Below are 25,819 nucleotides of genomic sequence, written 5' to 3'. Positions count from 1 at the left end.
CTTGTATGTACAAACTATGAGGTAACTGCGCCCTCAGAGTCGCCTGGACCCGTGTTGTGAAATCTTTCCTGCTTGAACTCAAGAACCCAGACACCACAGGCTGGCCCTTGGCAGACCTGCTCAGGGTCAGGACCCCTGTCCAGCAACAGCAGCAACATTTGTGATGAAGGTTTATCTGACGCAATTTCCCTTCCCGGAGTGCATGTGCGTGGCCAGTCTTCTTCCTGGGAGTGAGGCTCCCTGAGGGGATTTACGACGGTTTTACATGTGAAAGGAAGGCTTTGTCTTTTATTCAGATAAAGAGGCTCTGGAAAGGAATCTCGGTCTTCAGTTTAAAGTAATCTTTACATGGGCCCTAGCCAGACAGCTCAGTTGGTTAGAGCATCATCCCCATATGCCAAGGTTGTGGTTTGATTCCCGGTCAAGGCACACACAAGAATCGACCAATGAGTAAATAAGTGGAACAACAAATCGATGTTCCTCTTTCCCTTCCTCTCTCTCTCTAAGAAAAAAAAAATCAATCAATAAAAAAACTTTTAATAATCTTTAAATGAACTCTGGAGGTTCGAGTGAGTCTCCACATCTAGTATATTTCATGTAAATGGAATCATACAAATGTAATCCTTTGTGAGTGGCTCCTTCCACTTGGCATGTTTTCAAGGTCCATTCATGTTGTAACATGGACTTATGTTGTAGCAAAGAAATGAGAGTATTTTATTTTTTATTGCTAAATTATATTGGTGGGGAACTCAAGAGTTGGAAAATTTTAGTTTTAGGTGATAGTCAAAAGGCTTAGTAATTAACGCATGCGAAAAGCTACTGTTTCAGCAACTGAAGGTGTGACCCACTCAGACTCCAGGAGACCACAAGCAGTGCCCCCTTTGTGCCCCAGGAGGACTGCAAACCATCACGTTGGTGTCTGAGCCACTGTGCTCCACAGAGAGAAGGCTACCACCCACGGCACAGACAAAGAATCATCAGTCAACAGATGGAAGAATGCTGCAGCTTTTTATCTAATTAACCTTTTCCCTGAATTCCAAATCTGATGCCTACGCTTTTCTTCTCCTTATAAAAAGGGTCCATTTGAAATGGAATGTAAGATGGTCTGTTAGGGTGCATAGCCCACCCTCTTCTCAGATCGCCAGCCCCCTGAATAAAGGGCCTGTAAAGATTCAATCCCTGCCTCTGCTTATTGGGTCCGGCAGTGACAGGCAGCACCAACACCGGCTTTTCCAGTTTTATATTCTGGTGACTCCTTTCTGGGAGAGACATTAGGACTTCCCAGTAAGTCTGGGTATTTGGCATAGAGTCCCATTGGCTGCCTGGACTGGGGGCCCTGGGTTTCGGATTTGGAGACTCCCTAGCAGCTGCCAAGTGATTTCACTTGGGGACTCCCCTTCTCCAACTCTTGGCACCTCCCATTGTCTTCACTTTTTGACTGAATCGCTGCACTTTCTGGTTCAGGTTACAATCCTGGGTCATGACTTAGATCATCAGGAATTAAGGTGCCTTCTGGTTCACAGAGCTGTCTGGTAAAAAGGTATCTTCTGGTTTAATTCAGGTGCCTTCAGGTTTTTATGATGTTGCAGAGCTCTGTCTCATAGTGAAACCAGAAAAGCCAGTGTTCACGCTGCCTGTCACTACCAGACCCAATAAGCAGGGACAGGGATTGGATCTTCACGGGCGCTTTATTCAGGGGGCCGGTGATCTGAGAAGAGGGCAGGCTATGGACCCTAACAGACCGCCTTACATTCCATTTCAAATGGACCTGTTTATAAGGACAAGGAAAGTGTAGGTAAGGGGTTTGGAATTCAGGGGAAGGTTAATCAGATAAAAAGCTGCAGCAACCTTTCATCTGTGTCCTGTGTGGTGGTCTTCATCTGTGTCCTGTGTGGTGGTCTTCATCTGTGTCCTGGGTGGTGGGCTCTCCCCCCACAGCACAGCAGCTCAGACACCATCCTGATGGCCTGCAGTCCTCCTGGGGCACAAGGGTGCTGCTGCTTCTGGTCTCCTGGAGTCAGGGTGGACCATACATTCAGTTACTGGAACAACAGTTTTTTACGTGCACTGATTGCTAAGCTTATTAGCTATTACCCAAAACTAAAATTTTCCAACTCTTGAGTCCCCCGTGAGTAGAATCGAGGGAAAAAGCCTCTGTTCTGGGAAACAGCCCTTTGGGGCAAATTTTGGCTGATTGGTCGACTTACGCTTATAAACCTACCACGAAAAAAGAAAGTGGTTTTTGCTGTAATACTGTTTGGCTTACAGATTATATAATCTAGACTCAGGAGAGTGCCGGCTACCGAATGGGTCTTTAAATCACTGTATTATGCTACACTTAGAGCTGTTTTGTCAAAATCAAGAAAGTGGAGCAAAATGCTTTACTTAGAAACTTTCATAAGTTTACATAATAAGGATGCAGGGTTGAAAGGAAATAAATTAATGGTGCAGAGAAAAGGGAATTTGCTTGTGAAAACTAGCGGAAGCTCGGAGGAGAGGGCCCAGGAAGATCTAGGTACAACGGCTGCTGTGAGCGCCGTCAGCGTGCCCACAGCCCCTCCAGCCCGGGGGGTCTTCCTCCTCACTCGGCTGAGGGAACTGGGCAAAGTGCGCCTGAACTGGTCTCACCATCTGGAACCCATCGGGAAACCAAACTTGGTGAAAGCAATTTTGGTGAAACCAACTGGGGCAGGGCAATGCCCTTTGTGAAAACTTCCAGTGGGAGTAGGGCCAGAGGGCCAGACTGCTGGGTATTATTGGGCACATGCTCCATTTTCTATATCGGAAAAGCTCTGAAAGAACCCTTTTGGAATGGACAAAGCAGCACACTCAGGCTTTTAAGTCCCTGGAGGTGCACCTGGCTTCTGCACAGCCTTGGCGGCTTCCAAACCCACTGAAACTCTCTCAATTATACGTTCATGAAAGGCAGGCCATTGCCTTAGAAGTCCTCACCCAAATGATTAGTGACCTTCCACAACCCACTGCATACTTGTCAAATAAACCAGATCGCACTGTCCGGGGTGGCCAGCCTGCTTAAGAGCAACCACCTGCAAGCTCTTACAGGAAGATGAAAATTTTCCCTGTGACAGCCTATCACCATTTATGCGCCCCAGCGAGCGTTGAGCCTGCTGGAGCAAAAGGGAGATTTGTGGCTCACTGCTGAAACAAGGGGCAGGTACCAAGCAATTCTCAACAATCCTAAGGTCTCCCTCAAAACTTTAAGTTAAATCCTGCCTCTCTTCTCATGGAGACTGACTCGGCTGTGCTAATACATGACTGTGCTGAGATAATTAATGGAGTTTATTCTCACAGAATTAATTTACAGGACCTCTAAAAAATAGCAGGCTGGACTCTCTATGCAGATGGAAGCAGTTATACAGACGAAGGAAACAGGAAGCCCGGGTGTGCAGTTGTGATTCTGGAAGGAGTCGTGGAGGCCGAGGCCTTGCCGCCAGGAACCTCTGCTCAGAAAGTGAACTGATTGCATTGACGAGGGCACTGGAATCGTTGCACAAAAAGAAAGTGAATGTGTATACAGACTCAAGGTACACTTTCCTGATTTTGCATGCACATGCTTCAATATGGAAAAAAGAGAACTATTAACTTCCATTAAAAAGAAAATTAAGCATGCAACAGAAATTTCAAAATTGTTAGAAGCTGTTCAGGTGCCTTTATAGGTGGCACTTATACACTGCCCAGAGCGTTGGACAGGGGACCCTGAAGTGGCTAGAGGAAACAATGTGGCTGACTGAGCAGTGAAAAGGGCTGCTAAAAATACGTTTATAATGCCTTTGGTACCTGTTCTGGATTTGTGATGATTTGAACCTGAATATTCAACTGCATATGAAAGCTTAAGGTTGGGGTTTTAATAAAGAAGGTGCTAATAGTGAATTAAAAAAATTTTTTTAAAAGTTATATTGCTTCCTAAACATTCAATAAAGCCAGTCGTGACTCATTTGCATAAGACCACTCACTAAGGAAGGGGCTCATTAACCACCTATATTACACTGTGGTTCACAGGTCCTGGAATTTCTAAAGGCACACAAAAAATAATTGCTAAGTATGTTATGTGCCAAAAGAGCAACCCCAGGACAAAGTCCCCAACCAAAAAAAAAAAAAAAGAAAAGGAAAACAATACCAAGGACAGTGCCCACCTAAGGACTGGCAAATAGACTTTACCAAGAAGCCCAGGGTCCAAGGGGAACTGTTTGTTAGTCTTTGTGAACACCTTTGCATAATGGGTGGAATCCTATCCTAGAACTGAGAAATCCTCAGAAACAGTGAAAGCCTTGCTGGAAGAAATAACCCCTCGTTTTGACCTGCCCAGCACCATCCAAAGTAATAATGGACCAGCTTTTGTTTCAGAAGCTATACAAAACGTTAGTAAATTTTTAGAAATCAAGTAAAGACTCCACATGGCATGGAGACTTCAGGCTTCTGGGAATGTAGAGAAAATGAATCACATCTTAAAAAAAATGTCGAGCCAAGCCGTGTCAAGAAACTCATCTCCATTGGAATCAAGCTTTGCCTACAGCCCTGCTCAGGATAAGGGTGGCTCCTCAGAGTGGAATTCAATTAAGTCCTTATAAAATTGTGTATGGGTGACCATTTCGGGCTATGATTGGAGTGGGAGATGTGTATGTAAGTCAAGAAGTAAAGGTAAAGAAAAATGTACAACACTTAAATCAGACCTTAGCTGTAATGGATGGCCTTGCCTGTATTAGAGACCTCTCCCCTACAGGTTCGCTACATTCCTTTAAGCCTGGACATGAGGTGCGGCTCAAGACTGGGATGACAGCATCTCCAGAAAGCCAACTAGAAGAAAAGTGAACTGAAGCTTGGGACGTACTCCTCACCACCCCCACTGCGATAAAGATGGCAAAAATAAAACCTTAAATTTATCACACCAAAGTAAGAAAAGCAAGAGGAACACTGGACCACTAAACCTCCAGAAGACCCAAAAGTCATCTTTTAAAACAATGACTTTTATTCTTTCCACATTACTTTTGTTTAACCCCATGTTATGAAGAACTTGTTCCTTTCAAATAAAATAAAAAATATTTGATATATGTAGCATAAATGTTCTAAACATTTCTAAATTTTGTCTTGCGGGAAATGTTAAACTTTCACTTCATGTCTTATAGGTGTTCATACTCCCCTGGAAGGCCTTCAAAATTACACTTTGTTTAAGCATATCAATAAGAAAATAACCTACTCCAATATTTATAATTAAGGGCCTGTGGTAACTCTAAAGGACAGGGAAATGTTGTCCTTAAAAGTCACTCATGTAGCCCCAGCTGGAGAGTGTGTAAGTTTTTTTTTTAAGAGAGAATAGCTTTTTTTTTCTTTTAGATTTATTTGTTTGTTTGTTTGTTTGTTTATTTATTTATTTTTAGAAAAGGAAGGGAGGAAGAGAGAGAGAGAGAGAAACATCAATGTGCGGTTGCTGGGGGTTATGGCCTGCAAACCAGGCATGTACCCTGGCTGGGAATCGAACCTGCGACACTTTGGTTCACAGCCTGTGCTCAATCCACGGAGCTATGCCAGCCAGGGCGAGAGTGTGTAACTTTTGTCAGCTGTGCTAGAACCTGTTCTGTGCCTCAGCAGAGCTTGCTATTGCACACAACGTGCCCCCTTGTGTGGATCTGCAATTAAATGTATTCCTAAGCCCCCTACCAGATGGTCCGATGATAGGATACGTACCTAACAACAGAATAAGGACTTCCATATAAAAATAATCTTATGAAAATAAAATAGTTTAGAGTAATACTGGGGGGATAACGGGGCACCCAAAAGTTGGAAAATTTTAGTTGTAAATAGTCAATAAGCTTAGTAATTAATGCATGTATAAAACTATTGCTTCAGGAACTGGAAGTATGACCCACTCTGACTCTGGGAGACCACAAGCAGGCCCATCTTTGTGCCCCAGAAGAACTGCAAGCAATCAAAACACTATCTAAGCCATTGTACTCCGTGGTAAGATGTCCACTGCCCAGCACACAGATGAAGACTCACTGGTCAACAGATGGAAGAATGCTGCAGCTTTTTCTCTAAGTAAGCTTTAACCTGAATTCCAAATCCTATGCCACACTTTTCTTCTCCTTATAAAAAGGGTCCATTTGAAATGGAATGTAAGGCTGTCTCCTAGGGTTCATAACCCACCGTCTCCTCAGATCACTGGCCATCTGAATAAAGTGCCCATAAAGATTCAATTCCTGTCTTTGCTTACTTGTTCTGGGAGTGACAGGCAGCATGAACACCAGCTTTTCTGGTTTCAATATGATTCAAAGAATTGTAGAGTACAAACTATTAATGCTTCCCACTGACAAAATGCTGAGAAATTCCTATAATGTGCAATCAAACCATTTGCTTGGACAGTACAGCCCAGCAAGAAGTAAAGTAATGCTAACGAAGACAGTGAAATAGCTGTCTTGTGATTGCAGACAGGACTTACTTCATAAGAATAATGCAAATAAAGTCCTTAAAATAGTAACTGGAACCTATTAAGTATACAGTAAATGTAAGCCTTTTATTACTATCCTTATCTAACATTTGAAAGCTAGATTTCTTTTGATGTGATTACCAGATGTACAGTTGAAAAATAAAATAAACATATGATGAAACCTCTTTTTTTGTAATGATTTTATTTATTTAATTTTAGAGACGGGAAAGGAAAAAACAGGGAAACATTAATGTATGGTTGCCTCTCGAGCGCCCTCTACTGGGGACCTGGCCTGCAGCCCAGGCGTGTGCCCTGACCGGGAATCCACTGGCAAACCTTTGGTTCTCAGGCCGGCATTCAATCCACTGAGCAACACCAGCCAGGGCCTGTGATGAAATCTCTAATAAGGTAAATGTATACTCTCTCCATTGAACTAAGTTTTGTGTTGCACTGGAAAAAGCCCACAGCTAGAAGTGCTCCTCGTTTTACCAGAAACAGAAAGGTTAAAGGATAATTTTCAACAAAGGTGAAACAGGACTCTGATACAGATTTTTTTTTAAAGATGACGTTAAATTTTAATTAATTATTAATGAGGGGACCAGTAAGATGTTATAACCAGTTCAAAGGAGAAGCTGAAGAAACACAAGTTTATATGGAGTAAAGGAATATAAAAATAAATTTGGGAATGAATGGTAGTCTGACTTTTTCCAAGGTTCAGGGGAAGAGTGAAGCCATTGAATTTCCCCTTGAAAGAGTTAATTTGCATGTATACAGGCAAGAATTGCTTTGCATTTCTATTAGTTATTTACTATTTAAAAGTAGCTCAAGGGCAATGAAGTTGGTCAGAATATGCCACCCAAAATACATAGCTTTAGCATATTGATTATTTTGAGCTGAAGGGGTTTCTACCTAAAAGCAGGTCACAAAATTTCTCATGACAAAGGAGCTCTTCCTGGACCACAAAGAACATTACCATTACTGGCGACTGGGATCTGAGGCTGAGATAAATCTGTACAAACAGACCTGCTAAAATAACCCTGGCCTTCTATTAGATTTCCCCCATGTATTTCCTAGTCACTGTGTCACTGTTTACTGCCCCTCCCTCAAACCCCTTTGTCTCGTTGGTGGAGATCAGGCTCTTTCATGGGATCGAGGAAAGGATTCCAGGGACCCATGCACGGGAGGCCGTGGTGTGGCACAGTGGTTTATTCACATGGAAGGCTGCCCGCAGGTCCCCTCTCTGTCTGTCCTGCCATGGAAAATCAGAGCCAAAAATAAAGTCAATGTCCACAGATCCTGGGCCATATTAAAGCTCAGTTCAGTCCTGCATCCAGCCAGTTTAGCTTGTGCTCCCGGCTGCAATCTGTTGTTGTGCTGGGGTATTCAGGCTCCCACCTGGAGCCTGCATGTGGCATCTGTGCAGCCATTGGCCACACAGCTGCTAAAGCCACAGGACTATGGAGAGAGGATGCATGGGTGCACAGGGTGAGTGCAGGTCATGAGCCAGAGAGAGGGCGCTCATATAATATAATGAGCCAGATTATATTAACTTGGTTTGGGATGAACCAGGTGCTTTTTCAAAATGACCAATCAATTTCCCAGGCTTTTGTGGGTTTTTGATAGGTTTACACCCCCCAGTTTGACTGATGAGCCTCTATGGTTGAGCACCTCCTCCTACATCCCCCCAAAATCTGGTATCAGAGGGGAAAAGGAGGGGAGCTTTCATCCTGTTGGTGCGGAAATGCTGGAATCCCCAGGAATATGTGAAGCTGTAGCTTCCTGGTGAAGCAAACAGGCTTGTGCTCCCCAGTTTATTAAGCTCTATGTCTAATTCCCCTTGCTCCCTTTCTTATTAATAATCAGCTAACTACTGATGGTAGGTAACATTGTGACTTCTCCACAAATTTAGCATCTTTTTGTTTAAAAGTAAATAAGTTTTTGGTCCTAACTGCTTTTTCAGATCTTCATTTTCCTTATGAAGACTTCCAGGAGCACATAAAAATGTTTTAAATATTTCGTGTTCTTTTCTCCTGTTAATTTGATTTATGTCAGTTTAATTCTCAGGCACAGAACCTAAGAGTAGAAGGAAGTTTTTCCTCTCTTGCAGTAGTGGAAGTCTAGAAACACATCCATAGCGATATGCTCAAAACAAAGGCTGGATTTTCACCCAGGGTGGAGAAACCCCATAAAATTTTTCTCTTATGCAAGGGAAGGGGTTCAGAACAAGTCTTCCACAATGTGCCACTTTGACATGCAGCTGATTTTGAGCTGAAGATAACCAAGGCACAAAGACTCCACAAGAACTTTTACCTCCCTCTTAACTGCCTAAAAGAATTTAGATAGAGGGTCTGGGACAGGAGGAGAACTATCACCAGAGATAACTACAAGGAGTATGGGCAAGCTGTGCTGGGCTGAAGGTGTTAATGGTGAACAACAGCAGATGTTAGACCTTGGTCCTTGAGTTTGGCTAAGAAAGGATTCAGAACCAAGAACTCAAATATAAATGCAAGTTTATTTAGAAAGTCACAGAAGTAGAAGTGAGCCATCCAGGCTACGTGAGCTCAGGAAACAAGTTATAGAGGAAAAGAAGGGCCCTTGGATCTTAGGAGAAAGGAAGCAAAAGTACATACCTTTAGGGAACCAGAAGGTGGGGAAAGATGAGGGAGGGGGAGAGGGAGGGAGGGAGGAAGGGAGGGAGAGAGAGGACTGGGTCCTTCATCTTAAGGAGCTTTATATGTTTTCCAAAGGTGGGGGTTTTTAGGGGCGGTCTTAGGGAAGGATCTCAATAGAATATTCATCAGCTTGCCAGGTGTGTCCTTTCAGGGGCATGGTGTCTACTGATTGGTCTGTGCTAGGGTAGGGGGTCATTAGTCATTGCAGCTCCATGAAGTCAGCCGTGACATTGCTTCACAGTTTTCCTGCTTTTCTGGGCCTGGAGTTGAAACACTACTGAGGCCTAGATGTTATCCCCAGTTTGACCAAAATTCTGTCTCTGTGGCCCAGAGACCCTAGGCTTTGTTCCTAAGATTATTTGATGCAGACCAGAACCTCATTGTCCTGAGGGCTTAATTCTTAAGGGAGTGGTCATGCAAGGCTTGTATGGGAGTCCTATGAGGTTATTCTCCAGCCCCCTTGTTCTCCCTCTAAGGGGTCTACCACATGCCTAGGAACACATCAAGGGAAGAAAGGTCAGGGGACAGTCTGAAGCACACTATAGGAGATGTGAAAGGTCAGGTGGTATAAACTGCCCAAGCAGCAACGTGCTACGGAGGAAGGGTCACGCTGGGTGTGAGGCCCCGCCCTACAGTGCTTCTTGTCCCAGTTTTTCCCATTGCTAGGTACTCAGGGCTGTCTGCCCTGGTGACCTTCTGTACCTGGCACATCATTCCTATTCTTCTTACTTCTGTCTGTCTGTTATATCAGGGGGAGCTTGGAGGGCATATTTGTTCCAAGTTCTCTCTGTGTCCTTATGTCTTTACAAGGCATGACAGACATTTGCTCACCAAACATTTGCTCTTCCCATCTTCCTGTGAATTGCCTTCCCTTTGAGGACCCAGACCGCTACTCCCTTCTCCTTAGGCCTTAATTACCCAACCGTCTTTGAACCTCTCATCTTTGTGAGGCTCCCATACATACAAAATTAATTCATTTTTCTTCTGTTCATCTGTATTATGTCAATTTAATCACTAGGCTAGTCAAAAGAACCTAGGCAGGTAGAGGAAAATATTTTCTTCCCCAACATAAACTAACAGGAATGATATTTATTACTGTCACCATTTTAGTTATGATGAAATTGAAGCAAAAGAAAAATAAGTTGCCTGAAACAAAGTGGTGTGTTAGGAATTTCCCTCTCGATGAACATTTAAGAAAGTAGCCTTCTTCACCTAGGAATTAAAGAAGCAATATATTTACGACAAAGTTAAAAAGAAAAGGTTTGAACTGAATCTGCAGAGCCCAGGAATTAAATCAAAAATAAAAGAATTCTTCCTTAGTGAGCTAGAGATTCAAGACCAGGGGCTGGCTTTACTTGGCTTTTCACATTAAGCTACTAGATTGATTAGAACTCGGCAATTCGCTAAGACTTAAATACTTTATTTATTTCAGGTTTTAACAGCTTCATTGAAATACACTTCACATACCCTACATTTCACCTATTTAAAGTGTATAATTCAATGGTCTGTGGTGTATTCACAGACTTGTACATCCATCACCATGCCCATTAGCTGCTACTGCCCTTTCTCACCTCTCTCTTCCAACCGCAGGCAAACACTAACCCTTGTGCCTCTGCCGAGGCAGAAGGAGTGGATGGAATAGATGTCTGCTCCGGGCATTTCATGTTAATGGCGTCGTACAATATGTAGCTTTTTGTGTCTGGCTTCTTTCACTTAGCAAATGTTTTCAAGGTTTATTCATGTTATAGCATATGTCAACACTTCATTCCTTTTATAGCTAAATAATATTCTGTTGTATGAATATCCACATTTTGACGAACAATTCATTAATTGATAGACTTTTGGCTTGTTTTTATTTTTTGGCTATTATGAATAAAACTGATATGAGTGTTCCTGCATAAGTTTATATGTATAATATATATTATGTATAAATATACACAATATATACTAAATAATATATAATGATATATTTATTATTATATTGTTTATATATTGACTGCATACAACAACATATATTTATATATTATTTATACATTATTTATTATACATATAATATAGGTTATACATTACATAATATGATATAGTATATATAACCTATAATACTATATATAGTATTATATAACTATATCATATTATATCATATAATCTGTAACATATAATTATATAGTTATAATATATTATAGATTATAAATAATATAATAATGCTATATATAATCTGTATTATATATATCACTAGTAACTCTCTTTGGATCATATAGTATCTCTATGTTTGTTTGGATTTTTATTAATATGTAATATATTATATGTATTATATATTATAGATCATATAAATTATATATTATATAACATAATAATATATACACTATACATTGTGCATAATATATGATAATCTTATATGTAATCTACATTATATACATATCACTAGTAACTCTCTTTGGATCATATGGTAACTTTATGTTTGTTTGGATTATTTAAATTGTAGTAAAACACACATAACATAAAGTTTACTATCCTAACCATTTGTAGGCATGCAGTTCAGTAGGGTTAAGTATATTCACATGGTTGCACCACCAGTTTCCAGAACTTCTTCATCTTGTAACTAAAGTCTGTACTTATTCAATGACAACTCCGAATTTCCTCCTTCTCCCAGTCCCCGGAAACCGCTGTCCCATTTTCTGTTTCTATGAATTTACTCTAAATAGCTCCTATGCATGGAATTATAGAGTGTTTGCCTTTTTGTGACTGGTTTATTTCACTGAGCATAATGTCTTCAAGGTTCATCTGTGTTATAGCATGCATCAGAATTTCCTTCCTTCTTACCACTCAACAGTATTCCATTGTATGGATACGTCACAGTTTGTGTATCCATCATCCACGGATGGACACTTGGGTTGTTTCCATGTCTTGTCTATTGTGAATTGCGCTGCTATAAACATGGGTGTGTCAGAGAAGAGAAACTTTTTCTTTACTCTCTTCAATCCAGTTCCTGGGGTCTGTGATTAAACTGACTAAAGATTAACAGTATAAAAAGCACACAATTTTTATTAATGTTTATGTGAACAGAAATTCACAGAAAAGAAGTAAAGCTCAAAGAACCATTTAGCCCAGGGGGCTTCCATATCCTTTTAACAAAAGAAAAAGTTTGAGTTTCAGTGGCTAATAAATTGTGGGGAATTGAGTAGAAAATACATGGGGGGAGCTAACAGATAGTAAGGTCTGTTTATGCAAAGTCATCTTGGTATTCACTTCCCATCTTCGAGATAAAAACTACTTTTCTCCCCTGATTTCCAAGAAGGAGCACTTTCCTCAACATAAGTTCATGCTCTGCTTTTAGGCGCAGAAGGTGACTATGATTTTTTTTTGAGGAACTGCCATTTTTTATTGACAAGTGATAAAAACAGAGTGGGAAAAATCTCACCATAGCAAAATCTGAATAAAGCAAATTGTGTTTCAAAAATTATGTTACTGTTGTTGGTGAAAATGGGATTCTTCCACAGAATCACAAGAAAAGCATTGTGGGGACCCGTAGTAGAGGATGAGGTGCTGGTAAGTTATTGGGGTAGTAAAGATGCCCCCAGGTTCCCACTGCCTCATCCAGGCCAGGTGGCTCAGCGCTGTCCTGCTGCAGAAGAAGTCCAGTCTTGTCTTCCCCAAGGCCAGAAGGAGGGCCATGGTCCAGAAATTCTGTGCCATTGTCCTGACACCAGTGCGTTGCAGTGTCATTCAGTTCACGCCAAAGCTTAGTCTAGCTCAGTCTCTGTCCTTCTCTGGCTAGCGTGGTCTCTGCTCCTGATTGTGCTCAGCGGCACTGTGCTGCCTGCCGCACCCGGGCCTGTGTGGGCCCACATCTGGAGCCTCACTGGGACCTGCATGCTGGTAAGGCCCGCACTGCAGTTACAGAGAGAGAACGTGTGAACAAACGGGCAAATGTGTGCTGCCTAGTGGGAGAGAGGCCTTTGTCACGCTTTGATTGCCTCGCTTTGATTGCCTCGAGCTTGGGAAAGACCAGGTGCTCTTTCAAACTAACCAATCCCTTTTCCAATCCCTTGTAGGCTTGTGCTGGGCCCTCCTCCTAACCAATCCAGTCTTTTCCCCAGATTAGACTCCTCCCCTTTACGGTTGTCATCTTGGTTCCTACAGGGGCGTGCCTCGTAGTAGAAGCACCTCCCTCTACCATCCTGGCTTCAACTGGGCCTGCGCCCAGCAGAGGAATTTTTTTTTTTTTTTTTTCCCTGCTGTTTTATGGGTAACCCATTCTTCCTGCTGGCTTTGTGGATTGGATCCTGAGAGGTTGGGAGGTTGTGGTGGTCCCCTGGGGAGGCGGTGAATGTTACAGCTTCCTAGTAAATCAGGCTTAATGTTTGATTCAGCTCTCTGGTTTATTGAGCTCAGTATCTGATTCTATTTGTTCCCTTTATTTATATCTAATTAGCTACAACTACTTAACTATAACTAACACTACAGCTACCTAAGACAAACCAGTAATAAAAACTGTATTTTAAAAAGAAAAAAAAATAAACTTTTTGTTTTGGAATTGTGGATGATTAAAAATTTTTTTCTTCATTTTTGAATTTTGCATTAAAATATATTTCTTTATATTTGAGAGAAAACAAAATTTGTTTTTTGTTTTGAAGTGACGTGGCTTAGCCTAGCCAATTCAGGAGGAATGCCACAAGGAGAAAAGCAGCTCCTCAGAGGAGACACCCAACTGAGGAGACAGCGGAGTGTGTTTCGCACTTTGCCATTTTTCTAGCCAGACAAAGAGCCCAGATGTATTAGTATATTTACATATTAACAGGATCTTCACAATGTGGTGCCTATTGGACGCCACACTAGGCAAAACAATGGACTTGAACTAGTGCCAGGCGCTTCTCTCCCGGTTTAGGGAATGGGGAATTTGAGTGGGAGCAGCAAGATTTGGTCCAAGGTCCAGCCTGGAGACATCAGGATAAACAAGATGTGTCTTCCAACGTTCCCTGGCCTGAGACCCCAGTTTGTCCGTTTTTTTTGTCCTGGGGGCAATAATGGTCTCCCTTTCTCCTTTGGTGGATAGGCCCTGGCTGCAGGAATGCAGCAGCTCTTCTTAGTAACCATGGGAACCTTATTGGCATGGCAACCTGGCAGCTTCAGTGAAAAGCAGCAGTGGGGGGAGAGGTGGAAGGGGAGGGATGCAGTTCTGCAGAAGGAAGGGGTGGGCAGCCTTCTTTCCTGCTGGGGAGAGAAAAGGAGGAGGAGAGATGCCCTGCTCTCTGGATGGTCCCTGGAAGCCCCTGATGAGTTCAGACCTCACTCCATAATCCAGTTCAGGAGGGGCTGGGGCAGGGTAACAAGCCAAACTGGACACCAAGACCTAGACCTATTGATGCTTTTGTGTTCTAAAGTGTGGCTCAGAAGCACCAGGAAAGGAATAGGGGCTGGGGGACACAGAGCAAAAGGTTTCACAACATGTGAGCAAATTCTGACATTAAGTTTTCATTGCCAGCAAAAATATCGCACGGAGCTTTTGTCGGGCTCCAAGAGTCCAAGCACCTTTTGTTAAAGACGTCTAGGGATGAGGACATTTTCAAGCAGCATCTAAAGCAAGAAATATGTCTATGCAATAAGGTTCAGGAAGGCTGAGAATGCAGTAAAAACACAAATAAATAAGATCTACTAGGGAGAAAGAACTACCAAAGAGGAAGGAGTGGGCAGCAGGGCAGCTTGCAGTGCCCTGCCAGGCCTCTCTCTGGGCTCACTTAGAATTCTTGTCATTATTGGTTTTTCTGATGGACAGGGTGTGAACCATGGCTATTCTGGGCTTTGGGATCCGATGGCCCTGGGTGAGAACCCTGCCCGGCACCTTCCTTACTCTGAGTCTATTTTCTGTTCTCTCGAGAGATGAGGATAGTAATACCTACTCTATAGTGTCACAGTGAAAATTAAATAAGGTATTTAAAGTTTAGTTAACAGCAATATTAGTTAAAGCTCTGTGCATGACAGCCACACAGACAAGAGCCTCCCCGTCATAAGGCCATCTCCTTAGAAGTGGCCCTGGGTGGTTCTGTGGCGTCACCTGACAGCTGACCATGCTTTTTTCCCCTTCTTCATTTTTTAAATATACTCTTTATTTATATTTTTTCTTATTTTTTAAAAAGTGCATTCATTGGCCCTGGCTGGCGTAGCTCAGTGGATTGAGCGCCGGCTGGGAACCAAAGTGTCCCAGGTTTGATTCCCAGCCAGGGTACATTCCTGGGTTGCAGGCCATAACCCCCAGCAACCGCACATTGATGTTTCTCTCTCTCTCTCTCTCTCTCTCTCTCTCTCTTTCTCTCTCCCCACTTTCCCTCCCTAAAAATAAATAAATAAAATCTTAAAAAAAACTCCTTTAAAAAAAGTGCTTTCACTTTAAAAAAATAACAGCATTATTTAGATGTAATCATCTGCCATAAAAGTCACCCTTTTCAAGTATACAATTGGGAGGGTTTTTGTGCAGTCACGGAGTTGGACAGCCATCTCTGTTACCTGATTTTAGTACATTTCCATCACCCCAAAAGAAACTATAGAGGCTACACACCCATTAGCATTCACTCTCCATTCCCCTGTTCACGAACCCCCTGACATCCACTGATCTACTTTCTTTCTCTATGGATTTATCTATTCTGGACATTTTACATAAATGGAATCACACAATTTCTGACTTTCTGTGTCTGGCTTCTTTTACTTAGCATACTGTTTTTAAGGCACACCCATGTTGCAGCATGGGTGAGTGCTCTTGTTTCTTTTTATGCTTGAATAATGTTCCATGGCATGTACCTACCATGTTTGTTTATCCATTCATCTCTCCATGAACACTGGGGTTGTTCCCACTCTTGTTGGCCATTATAAATAAAGTTAATGACATTCAGGCACAAGTTATTGTGTGTACCTGCTGATCAAGTCTAAGTTCATGATGTATCAGCCTCGTGGTCTGCATGTGATCAGATAGAGACAGGTGGATGTCATTGCTACTTTTTAAATTTCCCCTTGACTATACCTTCCTCTACTTCTATTTCTTCCTTACTCTTTTTTTTTAAGATTTTATTTATTTATTTTTAGAGAGAGGGGCAGGGAGAAAGAGAAGGAGAGAATCATCAATATATGTAAAATATGCATTGACCAGTTGCCTCTTGCATCCCGCCATCTAGGGAACCCGCCTACAACCCAGGCATGTGCCTTGACTGGGAATCGAACTAGCTACCCTTCAGTTCACAGGCTGGTGCTCTATCCACTGAGCCACACTATCCAGGGCTCCTCCTTACTCTTGTTCTCATCTCTGCCCCATGAAGCAGTCTAGTCAGTCTCATGCAGATTTCCAGATGTGGCACTTTGACATACTCATAAACTATATTATTTTTTTACCCCACAAAAGGCATTCTTGTCCCTGGCTGGTGTGGCTTAGTGGATTGAGCGCTGGCCTGCAATCTGAAAGGTCACCAGATCAATTCCCATACAGGGCACATGCCTGGGTTGCAGGCCAGGTCCCCAGCTCGGGGCATGTGAGAGGCAACCGATCGAAGTTTCTCTCACACATCAGTGTTTCTCTCCTTCAGTTTCTCCCTCCCTTCTGTTTTCTCTAAAATAAATAAATCAAAAAAGAAGTAAACTGCTCCTGCACTTCAAAAAACATAAAAGAAAGATGTTCTTTTAGGTGGGAAAGGGGGAGAGGAAGAGAGGGACAATGATACATAGACCAGACTTATTTTTCAAGAACAATTAAAATAGAATTTAGAAACATTTTTCTGAACTTTTTCATTGAGATAGGCTATACATTCTAAAAAGTATATAATTAAATTAATTATTACACAGACACCATGTAGGAATTGCCTGTGTCTACGCAGGTAAGGATTGACAGAGGGTTACTCGATAAAATACAGATGCACACTGAGTGCCTAGTTAAATCTGAATTTTATTTATCTATTTATTTTAAACTTATTTCTTTATTTTTTAAGACTTTATTTATTTTTAGAGAGGGAAGGGAGCAGGGAGAGAGAGAGAGAGAAACATCAATGTGCGGTTGCTGGGGGTCATGGCCTGCAACCCAGGCATGTACCCTGACTGGGAATCAAACCTGTGACACTTTGGTTCGCAGCCCGTGCTCAATCCACTGAGCTACACCAGCCAGGGCCTGAATTTTAGATAAACAATAATTTTTTTAGTGTAGTCTATTCTATGCAATATTTGTGAATACTTATTTAAAAACATTCACTTTATCTGAAATTCAAATTTAACTAGGTGTCCCTTATTTTTATTTAGTAAATCTGGCAACTCTGGAAGGGAAAATTAAATAACATCCAAGAGACATAAATCATTTTTATGACTGGATAGCAACTGAGGTTTGGTTATAGGAAATCCCAGAATAAAATGAAACATGGAGTTAGCTGGTAGATTTAATTTGCTCCCTCCCTGGTATCTTGTATAACTGAGTGTGTACACCCTTTTGCCTTCTCACAATATCTCTATGACACAGTCAGGAGTCTACAAATGGAGAAACAAAGGCAAAGATACTAGAAGACACCTCAAGATCTCTCGGTGAGTTTAGGGTCAACTTAAACAAAACATCGTGATTGACTTTTGAAAGAAAATGTAGAGTTTAGATTTATTAACTTCAAAAAAAGGAAAGGAATTTATCTTAAGCCCTTTATAGTTTATAAAAATTCTATTTATTTTCAGAGAGGGAAAGGGAAGGAGATAGGGAGAGAAACCTCCATGAGGGAGAGAACCATCCTTTGGTTGCCTTTTGCACACCCCCAACTGGGGACCTGGCCTGAAACCCAGGGCATATTTTTGTCATTTTTTCCATCAGGTAACAGAGATGACTACTCTGGAATTTATCATTGTTCCTGGGGTTGATTTATTGTCAATTTTTACAATAATGCTTATTCTTTTTGAAAGCAATATGGTTTTGCGCTGGCTGATGTGGCTCAGTGGATTGAGTGCTGGCCTGTGAATCAAAGAGTAGCCAGTTTGATTCCCAGTCAGGGCACATGCCTGGGTTGCAGGCCAGGTCCCCAGTAGGGGGCGCTCGAGAGGCAATCACACATTGACGTTTCTCTTCCTTACTTTCTCCCACCCTTTCCCTCTCTTAAAAATAAATAAATAAAATTAAAAAGCAAACAAACAACCTCAAAGCAATTGGCCTTGTTCTTGTTGCATGTGCTTTGTGGTAGGGAGTAATTACCTGCAGACTACATGGCTACGAATAGATTTTGAATCCTGGGGAATATTCCATTTCCCTTGTGGAAACAAATCAGGGAGTCTAATCAACCCCGGAGATCAAGGGTGAAGATGAATATAGGCCTGAATTGCATGTTGGTGTTTGAAAACTACCGTTGGTGGAAAAATCAAGTAGTCTTAAAATATTAGCAGGTACGAGCTCATCTTTATTTACTGGGCTGTGATTGACATAGGTTTTCAATAAAGATTCAGCAGCTCATTTCCTGAATGTCAAGGAAAACTGGCTTTTTCAATATGGATTCTTCTGAGGAAAATCAAATAAGATGAGCGTGATACACACCATCCTATCAGCGAATTCCTAATGTAAATGAGTCATTACTAGTTTAAAACCACTCAAGAAAAAAAGAGGACTGGACAGCCCGTGAAGCCAAGCTTCTCCTTGCTGGAGGTATCTGCATAGAAACTGTGTGTAATGTTATATTGGTCTCTGAGTCTGGTGTGTGGCTAGACTAGATGATTGTGAAATGTTTTATGTACTCCAAGAATCTTTGATTCTATTTAAGTAAATTAGGGACTAAAGGAAGTTTAGTTTAGGAACTAAAATGAGCCCCTAGAATGGCATTGGTGTGATTCTAGCAGCAATTATTTGTGCTGTATCCCCAACAACCAGCAGTTTGTACCTATGACCCAACCTTCTTTGTTTTTTTCTTACTTAAAGGTGTGGTGTGCCTTTGTACATACCCAAGCTTTACTGTCAGTTCCCTCTGTACGGAATGCAGCCCCATCCTGGCAGAATGTTCACTTACCCCTTAAAGACCTATGTCGAAGCTAGTGGTTCTCAACTGGGGTGATTTTATCATTTCCCCTCCCCCATCCTGGGGGTTACTTGAAGTCTGGAGACATCTTTGGTTGTTACAACCCAGGGAAGAGGGTGGTGCTACTGGCATCTAGTGGGCAGGGATGCTGCTAACGTGCAATGACACACAGGACAGCTCCTAACAATAATCACTTAATCTTAACTAACTACATCTGCAAAGACCTTGTTTCCAAACAAGGTCACATTCTGAGGTTCTGGGTGGATGCAGATTTGATGCTTTCAACTCATTACAGGTTTCAAGTAGTAGAGTTTGGAAACCAGTCTCTGAACTCCCAACCTCTGGAAGGCATGCCCTCATTTTCACCTTCCCGGCTTCTAGCACAGGTCACAGAACGCAAAACAAGAAAAATGTTGACTGGAATTTGTACACATCTGTTCTTAGCAGCATTATCCATAGTAGCCAAAAGGTGGACACAACCTAAATGCCCTTAGACGAATGAGTGGATAAACAGGAAGTGGCATATCCATACACTGAAATACTGTTCAGCTTAAAAAAAAAGGAATGAAATTCTAACATATGCTACAACATGGGTGAAACTTGAAAGTACTCTGCTAAGTAAAATAAGCCAGACACAAAATGACAAACATTGTTTGATTCTGCTTATAGGAGGTACTTAGACGGGTCAAATCCGTGGAGGCAGAAGGCAATTGGCAGGGGCTGCAGAGAAGAAGGAAGGGGGAGTGATGACTTGAATGGGCACACAGTTTCAGGTTGACATGACGAAAAAGTTCTGTGGGTGGATACCAGTCACACCTGCAATAACAGTGTGAATGCACCTAATGCCACTGGATTGTACACTTAAAAACGGTTAGCACAGCCCTAACCAGGTGGGTCAGTGGGTTGGAGCATCGTTCTATATACCAAAAGGTTGCGGGTTTCATCCTTGCTCAGGGCATGTACCTAGGTCAGGGCGCACACATATGGGAGGCAACCGATTGATGTTTCTCTCTCATATCAACGTTTCTGTCTTTCTCCCTTCACCGCTCTCTGTAAAAATCAATAAACATATCCTTGGTGAAGATTTTAAAAAGTGGTTAACATGGTAAACATTGTTAGGTGTATTTCACCACAATAAAATGAAAGAAATGTTTGCTGGAAGAATAACTGCTTACGTTCAGGGCAGTCATCCCAGATGCCTAGAATGTCGGTCCTCAGCCCCCAGTTCCTTCAAATCCTCACAAAAATAAGAACAACAGAATTCACTTATTGAATAGTCACTATATGCCAGCTGCTATGCTAAGCATTTTGCGTGCATATTTTTTAATTTGCACAACAACCTTGTAGTAGTAGATATTGACATTCCCATTTTACAGACAAGGAAACACGCATGGGGCTCAGAGAGGGTAAAACTTGCACAGGGTCACCAGCTAATAAAACATGGGGGGTTGAACCTGAATTTTCTGCAGAGCCCAAGGTCTTTATCACTTTGCTGTACTTCCTGGAAAACTTCTCTTAAACCTGTGAGCCCCATGCCTTGCAGATACGGACAGAAGGTGGCCTCTGTCTTGTACAGGGTCCCCAAGCTTCCGCTAAGGAAAATAATAGCCAAGAGTTAAACAGCGAGTTCTGTTGTGCCCGGAAGCACTTTACACACAGTACTCTAACACCACAACAAGCCTCCAAGGTAAGTGCTATTAAATATCCTACTTTAGAGAGAAGGACCTGAGGCACAGGAGGGTTAACCCGCCCAAGTCACAGCGCTGGGTGTCATCCCAGGAAAGCAGACTCAGGGACCTCTAACCCCCCACTTCCCTTCCTCTCACAGGAAGAAACCCTCTGCTTCCTGCCACCAGGAAGGCAGAATGACCAGCTCTTCCTCCTGCTTCATCGGGACCTTATTGCCTTGCTTTGCCTCTTGTGATTGAAATGTTTGTATAATGAATGAAAAAAAGTGACGGAAAGGCTCCCTGCTGCTTTTAGCTGCGGTTCTCAGCTTAGCGCAGGCTCGCACCACTTCCTCTGACTTCACCTAACTTGACAAAAGTACTTGGGTTCTCCGAGCAGACGCGCTCTTCCAGGTGCCTTTCACTGATACTCGCAGTACTCCCACTTTTCATTGTCTGCTTTGATGAATTATTAGACAGCAGGTAAAAGCACCTGTAAGCACAGGCTTATGCATAGTGGGCCAGACAAATGAACGAGGAGTAAGTTTTCACAAGGCCCTCGGCTCCTTCCTTATATCGCCTGGTGAGTTATCCTCATCACAAGTCCGCCTGGTCTGGAAACCTCACTCAGCATTATTAGCCTGGATCCAGCGCCCGTTCTGCACAGTTGGGAGGTGAAAGTGTTGATCGCCTTTGACTGGAGGTCTGACCTGGCCTGTGGCTGGCAGGCATCCCTCGACTTGCCCACCTCAGCCCCAGTACGGTAGAATGGGCAGCCGGGAAAGTCCAGGAGACCCTGGAGCGTGTCTGTAGGCATTCACTCGCTCACCCACTCAGGCACCGCCTAGTTTTTTCGAGAATTTACAGCGTCAGGCCCAGTGAGACTTCCATCCCGAGTTACTGCACGCGCACAACTTGGACTTTCTGCATATTCCTGTGGGAAGCAGGCCGATGTTAAATGGGGTGGGGGGAGGCACTGACTTATAAATATTAATACAGGCAGCCACCTGCTCCAAAGAAGGCTATGAATGTTAACAAGCAGATGACGCATGGGTCCCGCGCGTGCCAGTGGGCGGGAGCCCGAGCGCGGGCGCGCCCGCGGAGCCCGGGCACGAGCGCGGGGAGGGGCGGAGGGCGGGAGGAGGGGAGCTCGCTGCTGCCGCCGCACTGCCCCGCAGCCGCTGCCCCGCCGCTCCCTCGCACTGCGCTCCGGCCATTCTGTGGATGGAGGTGTCCCGCTGAGCCCCGGGACCCGCCTCCCTCCGCCAGGACCCGCACAGGTGCAGTCGCGGGGGGCGACCTTGGTCCGGACCGACCCACGGCCGTGGGTGGGGGTTGGACAGGGTGGTGAGGAGGCCCTGCGACCCCGGGCTCCCCTGCCCGCAGGTCTAGGAGAGCCGCAGCCTCGAACCTCTTGCCCTGTGCCATCCTGGAATCGGAATGGAAAAGCCTGGAGGCCGGCACTCTCTGTCCAGCCGTTCGCGGGAGCGCAGCGTGGACGCAGCGCCCGGCCGGGGATGTGGGACCACGGGCACTGCAAGCAGTATCAGAACCTGGGCCCCCAGCCAGGCCTGGTGTGTGTGTGTGTGTGTGTGTGTGTGTGTGTGTGTGTGAGAGAGACTGAGCGTGACAGTGGATGTGAGTGTGACAGTGTGTGTACGTGTGAGCTGGCCGGTGCGGGGGTGCGTGTGTGCATGTGTGTGTCTGTGTGCCTGAGCACGCGGTGTGGGCCGGGGAGGCAGGGGACTCTGCGGACGATGCCGGGTGGTGCCGGAGCAGTGGGTCGGTGCCTCCTCCTGTCCGTCACCTTAAAAACTCGAGTCGTCTCTCTCCCTAATAACCCGCCCCGCCCTACGCTGTGCTCTCCCTGGGGTGCCAGGCCTTCCCCAGGACTCAGCATGCCTGCAGGGTCAGCACCCTGGCCGCTGCCGCAGACGCTGGGGAGCGATTGTTGGACCACAGGACAGGTCGGAGGAAGGACGAGTGTGGTGGAGGGCGCGCTGCCTGCTGTGGGCTCAGGGTCTCTGGAGCTCGGAGCGCCACGCTGGACAGAGCTCGGGGCGGGCGGGGGTTACTATCACAGCCCTCTGTTCTCTCTTGCCTACCTCTTCCATCCTCGCCGATCGACACCCCCACATCCCTATCCATTTCTGTGTCCCGGTCTTGTTTGGCCAAAAGGACCAGTGGAGTCTGTGTGCGGCCAGCGGGGTGAGCCCAGCTTTCTTGGAGCGCCAGCCATTGTGTTGCTCGGAGGAGCCTTTATTTACCCTAACAGCCCAGGGGCGGAGGGTAGGGGGGGATGCGAGATGAGGGTGAATGGAGCAGCGGGAGGAGGGGAAACAGTGGGGAGCAGAACCGCAAGGGGATTGCTGGCTTGTATGCGATGAAATACTCTTTCCATCAAAATGTGAAGCTGGCAGGATCGTGTGTACTGGCTGGGTGCTGCTGAGTAGCAGCAGGAAACCCAAGGTGCATTAGTGGAGGGCAGGTGTGAGGGATGGGGGGCACACAGAAACAATTGATCTACGGGGCAAGTAATGGGAAGAGGGGCGCAATGGCAGGGGGCCTCTGTGGAGGCATGGTGAATTCTCTGCTCTCTGCTCCACTCTGCTCAGCTCAGCAAAGCAGGGACTGGAAATCTGTACTGCAGCCCGAGCTGCAGCCAGTGCATCATTATCCTGCATGAGAGAGAGGAGATAGAGGCTTGTGTGTTTCCTGTGGGCCTCCGTGAAGCTCCGAGGTGCCTTTTCTTTTCCAAATTACACTATCTATTGGGAGCCAACATGAATGGAATAGATTATAGGACATAGTCAAACTATACTCCTGCCCTCTGTGCTTAAAGAGAAAAGGAGACCTCTGTTTAAAAAATCAACTTTGAAAGTACAGAGAAAGGGGGTAAGTGACTGATTACATGGACCCTAGCTTTTAAGGCGGGGAGGAGACCTCTGAGGTTACCTGCAATGAAGACGGGAAGATAGGCGAGCCGGCCAGGATGCAAGAGCAGGACATATCAGTTGGGGGGCAAAGGCCCCCTTCCCATAGGGAAGAGCGAAAGAAGGTGAGCTGAAGGAAGGAGAGAAGGGGGCACCATTTCAAGAAAGGCTTCGAGCCCCAACCCAGAACCCCCTCCTCAAGACCAGTCAGAATGGCTGGCTCTCATCTCTGCTGCAGCCGGAGCTCTTTCTACAAATTCTGGGCTCACTCTGGGTGTGGAGTGACTGCTCATTCCCAGCACAGCTTTCAGTCTTAGCATCATGTCCAGCTGGCCTTTCACGCCAAGCTTCTTGGCTCCCAGGCAGTGAACTGGTGGAAAGCAATCAAGCTCCATTATGGATTGTGGTCATGTTTCTGAACTCTTGAACTATGATACCGATTTCTTCCTTAATACTCCTCTAGACGAATCCGTTTCTCTAGAGGCTGCTGAGGATGGGCGCTTTCAGCATAATCTCCCCGTTGCCAAGGCTCAAAACTCAATCTGAGTCCTAGGTAGCCCTCTTGTTGCTGGTTAACTAGTGTAGATTGTGCTGTTTCAAATCCCCACCCCCTTGGTATCACCTATTCCTTCCAGCGCACCGTCTCTCCTGGAAAAAAGCGCACATTTAAAGGAAATGTAAGTTTCTGGAACATCTGCTGGTTCACTTTCACGTCTGTCTGAGATGGGACCCATGATTCAAAAGGCTTTGACCAAATGAACTAAAATATGGGTACCTTAGCACAAAAAGATGGTAAAGTTCATTCAGCAATAGTTCTCTCACTTGATGAGCATTTGGAGGACAGTCTGTCACAGCAGGGACAGTTTTTCTGTCACTTGGAGCACTCTCACTCCACATTTCCATGGAACCAAGTTATTCCCATTTTCCTAAAATCACTGACATGTATTAGACACTATGTATTCCACACACGGTGCCTAGCGTTTCAAAGATGATCTTATTTACTCCACAAAATAACCTTCAGTGTGAGTACTATTCTTAATCCCATTTTAGAGACGAGGAAACTGAGGCACAAGGAGGCTGATGATTTGCCCAAAGTCTCAGAGCGAGGAAGCGATAGGATGGGGGTGGGAACCCGGAATCCAGGCACCTCACCCTCACGGAGTCCTCCCTCCATCGACACAAACTCCTCACCAGTAAAACCTTCCCCACTCACTGTTCACTCTGTGGTCTTGTCTAAGCTCGCATTGGCACTAAGGGACCCCTGATCATTTCTGTGCTGTGGGTGGGCCCTTTTGGCAATGTAGAGAAACATGGGATCCTTCTCTGAATATGTTTTTAAATGCATTAACTAAAATGTAATTATACTTAAGAGCCCTTGGCGTCTGTGGCCCCTCTGTGAAGAATCGCTCTCTGACAATTAGTTGTGTATGGCTTGGTAGCTGTGTTGTCCAGTAGGGTAGCCATTGGTTACAGGCGGCTCTTGGGAGCTAGAAGTGAGGCTCATCTAAACAGAGACTTACTGTGAATGTAAAATATACCCTAGATATATACTGTCAAAGATAGTATGAAAAAGAATATAAAAGCATATCATTAATATTTTAAAATATGGATTACGATTTGAAATGGTGATAATTTGAATATGCTGGATTAAATAAAATACATTATTATAATTAAGTTCATATGTTATTAAAATCAAGTTCCAAAGGTGTTAGCTCTGTACCACCACCTTCATTTTAACAATGAGGTAATCAAGACCCACCATGCTTGTCACTGAGCCAGACGTTGGCAGGTCTGTTGGCCCTTAAGCCTGTGTTCTTTCCAAGATATCATCCTGCCTTTGTATCTTTTTATATTCTAAGGTCCTATCATGTTGCCTTCGTAAACTGTAAATACTCAGAATGTGCTTTGATGTGATGTTGCCTCCACTGACTCAACCCCAGTAAAAGCCCAGGAAGAGCTGTCCAGGGCCTGGCACGCCCTTTGCTTTGCTTGTTTAGAGTTTTAGCTCTGTAGAAAGAGATGGAAAATGGCATTCCTAGGGCCAAACCCGTAGTTTTTGCTGTCTGTTTGGTTCTCCTCAGGTAGCGGTTCCAATGTA

General features: G+C 44.1%; 1 protein-coding gene across 2 annotated transcripts in view; it reads left to right on the top strand.

The window, feature by feature from the left end:
* Nucleotides 1–21,881: 21,881 nt before the first annotated feature.
* FEZ1 (fasciculation and elongation protein zeta 1) overlaps nt 21,882–25,819 on the top strand; it is a 39,159-nt gene continuing 35,221 nt past the window's right edge. Inside the window, exon 1 of one of the 2 annotated variants that reach the window (XM_028529015.2) lies at nt 21,882–22,068. The gene's annotated coding sequence lies outside the window, so the exon portion shown is untranslated. Of the gene's footprint in view, nt 22,363–25,819 lie in introns of both variants that reach the window. The other variant, XM_028529017.2, reaches the window with a different exon arrangement.

This window comes from Phyllostomus discolor, chromosome 13, assembly GCF_004126475.2.
Source record: "Phyllostomus discolor isolate MPI-MPIP mPhyDis1 chromosome 13, mPhyDis1.pri.v3, whole genome shotgun sequence".
NCBI lineage: Eukaryota > Metazoa > Chordata > Mammalia > Chiroptera > Phyllostomidae > Phyllostomus > Phyllostomus discolor.
The sequence above is the reverse complement of the archived record's forward strand: the minus strand, read 5'-3'. Positions and strand labels throughout refer to the sequence as shown.